This window comes from Giraffa tippelskirchi, chromosome 2 (assembly GCF_054371585.1).
Source record: "Giraffa tippelskirchi isolate mGirTip1 chromosome 2, T2T-mGirTip1v1.2.pri, whole genome shotgun sequence".
NCBI classification, from domain to species: domain Eukaryota; kingdom Metazoa; phylum Chordata; class Mammalia; order Artiodactyla; family Giraffidae; genus Giraffa; species Giraffa tippelskirchi.
This window is the reverse complement of record NC_137276.1, coordinates 234,476,441-234,482,440: the sequence shown is the minus strand read 5'-3', so window position 1 is coordinate 234,482,440 and position 6,000 is coordinate 234,476,441. Positions and strand designations below refer to the sequence as shown.

The 6,000-nt window shown below is 55.6% G+C and overlaps 1 protein-coding gene across 2 annotated transcripts in view; it reads left to right on the top strand.

The window, feature by feature from the left end:
* The first annotated feature begins 550 nt into the window (after positions 1–550).
* Positions 551–6,000, top strand: part of RFTN1 (raftlin, lipid raft linker 1) — a 219,685-nt gene continuing 214,235 nt past the window's right edge. The window contains exon 1 of one of the 2 annotated variants that reach the window (XM_081573281.1): positions 551–800. The gene's annotated coding sequence lies outside the window, so the exon portion shown is untranslated. Of the gene's footprint in view, positions 805–6,000 lie in introns of both variants that reach the window. The other variant, XM_081573282.1, reaches the window with a different exon arrangement.

The window sequence follows — 6,000 nt, the reverse complement described above, 5'->3', positions numbered from 1 at the left end:
ATGGGCAGGCAGGAGGGTCTCAACCGTCCTCCCAGCCCCGCCGCACCTCGGCGCCGTCGACCTCCTGCACCCGGAGTGGGAGGGGGAGCGGGGTGAGGGGAGTCCGCGTCCCCGGGCGGCGGGGGGTCCGCGCCCCCACGCGCACTCCTGACCTTGTGACCTCGGTTACCAGGGGTCGAGAGGGGAAGCGGGGGACCCACGGGGCTCAGAGCGGAGGCGCGGCCAGAGTCTGTGGCTGGGGGCCCGTGGGCAGCGCGCGGATCGCGGGGGCGCGGTGGGCGCGCGGGCGCGGTGGGGGCGCCGGGCGGGCGCTGATCGCGGGGCGCGGGACGGGCGCGGTGGGGGCGCGGGGTGGGCGCGGATCGCGGGGGCGCGGTGGGGGGCGCGGGGCGTGGTGGGGGCGCCGTGGGGGCGGCGGCGCGGGGGCGCGGGGCGCGCCGGCGGCTCCCCCGAAGATGCCGCGCGGCGTCTGTTGCCCGTGAGTTCAGAGGAAGAGGAAGTATAGGCGGCGGACGCGCGGCGGCGACGGGGGCGCGTCGGGGCTGCAGGCGGAGCGCGCCGGGCTCTGGGCGCCGCGAGCGGGAGCGCGGCGGCCGCGAGCTCTCGGGCAGGACGCACGCACTGCTCGCGGCGGGGACAGACGCGCGGGCCCGCCTCGCCGCCCGCCCCGCGCCCACCCCCTGTCGCCCACGCCTTCCCCCGCGCCGCCCCCTCTACATGGCACAAACTTTCCTCCCGGGACGGAACACGCTGTCTCCGGGAGCCCCCGCGCGCGCCCTCTCGCCGGCCGGCCCCGAGCGGTAGGTGGGCGCCTGCGGGACTCGGGGCGGAGGTGGGTGCGACGGCGCGGGGACCCCGGCGGGCGGGGAGAGCCCCGCTCGGGGCGCCTCCCTGCAGGTTGCGGGGGCCTGGGCGTGCGGCTCGGGCGCGCCGGGGCCCCCTCGTCCTCTGCGCCCGGGCTCGGGTTGGATGGGGCCGGGGGCCGGCTCCGTGGGACGCGGCGGTCTTGGGCCAACTTTTCTGAAAAAGAAAGAAATCAGCCCTGGCGCGCTAGGGGGAGAGGCACCCCCAGAGCGGTCTGTGGCGGGTGGTGGGCTCCGCCGGCCCGGGGGCGCCCGGGGAGGAAGTGGAGGGGAGCCTTCGAGGCTACAGGTGGGTCTGGGACACTCTGCACGGCGCCCTCCGCGAAGGGCGGGCGGGAGCTGGCCCCGGAATCCGGGTTCAGGAGAGCGCGAAGCGGCGGGGAGCTGAGGCGGGGTGCGTGCGCCCCCCGAGGCGCGTCCGTCCCCCGGGCAGGGCTGCCGGCCGCGCGGCCCCCGGAGGCGCTGAGACTCGGGGCGCCGGGAATTCCCGGCACCGAAAACTGCCGTCTCGTCTTCCGTAAGGGGGTTTCTTCCCTCGTCCTCGCCGCTTTCTTAGGCCCCAGGGTGGACCTGGGTCAGGGCAGGGCGGCGGCGGGGCGTTTATTCCGGCCCACCCTGCTCCCGGGCCGGGGCTGGTGCCCTTCACCTGCACTGTCGCTGCTTTGGCACCGAGGACCGCGTGGAGGCCGCGGGGCTGTAACCCGGGGGCGCTGCCTCCTGGCTCCCCTGTGTGGCTGCGGGTGGTCCCTGGGGACGCTGGGTGGTGTCACCGAGTTTGTTAGGGGTTTTCAAAACAGAAAGTTAAAAAAAACCCCAACAGTCTGGCACGGGTCCCTGTGTTTGAGGGACTGCCCTGGCTTCCAGCAACAGTCCCTTCTTGTAACTGGTGGTACAGCTGTTTTCAGACGCTGGGCGCAGTCGGGCCGTGGGGTGTCATCTCAGGATAAGTGAGGCCCTGCCAGGAAGCAAGGCGGGTGTGGTGTCAGCGACCTCTGTGCCTGTGGGTAGGGTGTGCGCTGCACCCCCGTGTCCTCAACCCCGGGTACCTCTGAAGGGCTGAATTCCCTACCAAGTTCACGTGACCCCAGATGTCACCAAACCCCGCAGAGGGGTTAAAGGAGCCAGCTGCTTGGGACGCTGGTGCGAGTGTGTGCTAACCCCAGTGAAATCACTTTAACCTCAGAGGGAGCTCTGCTTCCTCTTTTGCCTCCAGTGGGGTTTCTGGTCTGAGAGGCGGGGCGTCATCCCTCTGTCCCTGGGTTGGTTTTTCTTTGTTTGTCTTTTGGCTGCTTGGACCGGGGGGCAAATGGAAGGAGGGGTGTTGTGCAGTTGGCTAATTGATCTGGTGCAGGAACCGAAAGAGAGTAAATTGGGAATACAAGTCAGTGAGTTCTTTTTCTCCCTCTGGAGCAGGAATTTTTGGCTTCCATTCAAATAATTGCTTTGTCTGTAGGGAAACAGGCAGAAAATCTTTGGCATGAGTGATGTGAGTTCCTGTAAAGCTGCTTTTATTCTTCCAACCTTAACTTTTCAGCAGAACTGAAATTACATGGGCCTCTGGTTTGGTGGGCACGGGTGTCTTGCTCGATTTCTGAGTTGGTGGGCTAGGGAGAAGGTCCTGGGACTCATCCAATGCCTATCTCCTTCTAGAAAATACAGAAAAGTTGCAAGAACAGTAACCACTCAAACACCCATATCTAGAGGCTGTAATTTTGCAATACTGTATTGGCTTTATTATATGTCTGTCCATCCATTCATCCTCTGTCCATCCATCAGTTCAACATACTGTTTTATGCATTTTAAATTAAATTACAAACATTGGCACGGGTCACCTCTAGAAGTTTTGTTAGAGTTCAATATATGTTCATGACTTTCTTAAGGTGAAATTTATACATATGGTGAATTTATACATACATACCTATCTACATATAGTGAAATGCACAGATCTTGAGGGTAGCATTTGCATAATGTTTTGACAGATGCCTACACCTGTGTAACCCTCGTCTCTAATCAAGGTAGAGAGTGTTGTCCTCCCCCCCAGAAAGTTCCCTCATCCCCATTCCCAGTCAGTCTGTGCCCCCACCCTTTTTTATTTAATCACTCAAAGCTAGTTTAGCCTGTTGTTGAACTTCATTTATTGTAGAAATCCACAATATTGTGTAAACCTTCCTTAACTCAGCATGTTTTTGAGATGCACCCATGTTTTATGGGAGAAGGCAATGGCACCCCACTCCAATACACTTGCTTGGAAACTCCCATGGATGGAGGAGCCTGGTAGGCTGCAGTCCACGGGGTCTCGAACAGTCGGACACGACTGAGTGACTTCATTTTCACTTTTCACCCTCATGCATTGGAGAAGGAAATGGCAACCCACTCCAGTGTTCTTGCCTGGAGAATCCCAGGGACGGGGGAGCCTGGTGGGCTGGCGTCTATGGGGTCGCACAGAGTCAGACACGACTGATGCGACTTAGCAGATGCGACTTAGCAGCAGCAGCAGCATGTTTTATGTACCAGTAATTCGGTCTTTTTTTTTTTATTGCTGAGTTATAGTCCAGGATCAGTTTATACCACAGTTTATGTATTCCCCTGTTAATGGACACTAGAGTTATTCCCAGGTTTTGGGAATGAAGCTGCTGTGAATATTTGTTTATAAGTCTTCCTAGGGACATGTGCTGTCATGTCTCATGGGTAAATGGAGTGAAATTGCTGGGTCATAAAAGAGATGTATGTGAACTTTATAAAAAACTGCCAAACTTTCTCCCAACATGATTAGACCATTTTACACTCCCATCAGCAAGGAATACATACGTGAGATTCCATATACCACAGCTCATTTTCCTAGCTCAAAGTCAAGAACATGGTTGACCAGTGTTCTTCTGGGGTCAAAAGGAGCCAAAAATTGGGACCACTTGGGTAGTCTGGAGCGTGTTGTTTTTGTAGATGGAGGAGCTAAGGGAAATCCCTGACTCTGCAGGTAAATGGGTTTACTCTTAAATTATTGTGCATGATCAGACAAATATTTTATTTTTAGAGGTCTTCAGAGAAGGGATTTCTGTAGGGGAACGTCCCCTTGGTGGTGAAAGAAGATTGAGTACTTTTTATATAAAGAAAAATACCCACCCCCAACCTCTCAGAATTCCACTGAAGTTCTGCTTTGAAACTCCCGGGGGATTTCTGGTGCGTTGGTGTGGTTGCTGTGAATCTGGTGGAGATTCCCGTTGGACTTCTCTGACTGGGCAGCTGGCTGTTGAAAGGCATTTTGCTTGCTCTGTGAGACAGGTCAGATTTGACTTTTTGAAGGCTCCGAGAACGCCGCCTTTCTGTCAAGGTGATTCGGCCTGTCAGTGAGAGACCTGGCCTGTCAACACCCTTCTTGTCCTGGGTGAGAAAACGCGCTGTTCCCTCTCAGGTCCCCTTTTGTATTCAGCCCTTAAGGAAACCTGGTCTTCGGTGATCCAGGAAACAGGAGTGGGGCGTCCTGCTGATGTGGGACCCAGGGGGAAGCCTTTACATCTCACCAAGGCGCTTCAGTGGGGTCAGGTCACGTGTAAGATCGCGAGACCTTGGACTGTGTTTGGGGACTGTTCCCCTCGTCTGCCAGCCTAGTACAGTGCCTGCCACAGGGCAGAGGCCGTGAGTAACTCTCACGGTCCCCATCTGGGTGATTACCTCTCTGGAGGGTGACAGGGATCGCCAACATGTCAGGACCCCAAGACGTAGTGTTACTAGAGGCCACTTTACTACCGCCTGGGAAACAGGTTCAGACTATTAGGAAAACTTTGCCAACTGTAAACTTCCATTCTAGGTAGCGCTGTTCTTATCTTATTATAGATTTTACTGTTGTCATTAACAACACTAATTACAGCTACCCCGCACCAGGTGCCCACTTCAGATCTAACTCTCATGAGGGGTGGGCACTGTTCTCATCTGCACTCCGGCTCTGAGGAAACTCAAGCTCAGCGAGGTTAAAGAACTGGTCCCAAGTTCACATTTTCGTATTTCCTGGACATTGAGGAAAGGGACTCTGACGTTCTGGTTTCACAAATGCAGGTTCCTTCTACACGCATAGGTTTCCAAACGCATGAGGCCCTCGTAGAATAGAATGTAAACTGGAGGGGGACGAAGTTGCAAGAAATGGCACACTGGAATCGCTTTTGCTTTTGTCTTCGGGCGCACCTGGGGCCTGGATGGAGGCACTTATTTTGATGACAGTTTAAGGTATTATTAGTTATCTGATTATAATTTTATTGTAGGAAAAGAAAGACATTGCCAGCTGTTTAGTTCGAGTGTCTGTCACTGAGCCACCCAGGGCTGTAGCCGCGGTCTACAGCCGGCTATTTACATCTGAATATCAATGAATAAAAATGAAATGAAATTAAAAGTGCAGTTCCACAGTCTCACCAGCCACCTTTCAAGGGCTCCGGAGCCGCATGTGGTCATTGGCTACCATGCTGGACAGAGGAGATGTGGGATATCCTCAGCCTCGCTGAAAGTTCGGTTTGATGGCGCGGCTCTGCAGTGAGCAGTTCTCTTTTGTCCTTCAGGGTAAAAATTGGCAACACTCTTGGCTAAAGCTTAGGCTATTTTTCACTGACAAAGGGATAAATTTAGCCAGACATTTCTTTTATGTTTACCTTTGAAAGGTTTGTGTGTGTGTGTGTGTGTGTGTGTGTGTGTGTATGAGATCTTTCCTCCCATTCACATTCAGTTTTTGACATATATTTGAGTTTCCCTTTTCTCCTGGGCCCCCAGAGGGGCTTACGTTATTATCATTGTGTATTTTACCAAGAGGCTTTCTCTGCAAAGATCAGTAGAGCGGGCAAGTGATGGCCACTGCTTGAAGCCCTGTTAATTCCTTGCTATCCAAAGAAGAATTCAGTTCAGCTTTTAAATATGCATTTGTGTTCCTTACTCCCTACCTGGGCTGAATTCACGAAGAAAAAGCATTCTCAGCGGGGCCAGAACCAAAGAGCTAGAAAATCAGGTCACATTCTACGTGTGATGGCTACCTGCCAGGCCTGAGGTGGGGGAGACACCCTCTGGGGTACCTGAGGGCTCTGTTTGGGGGTTTCCTGGGTCGGGCCTGCCCCCGGGGGGTAGGGGGTGCTGGAGGGCCCGTAGGTTGGAGCTGGTGGTG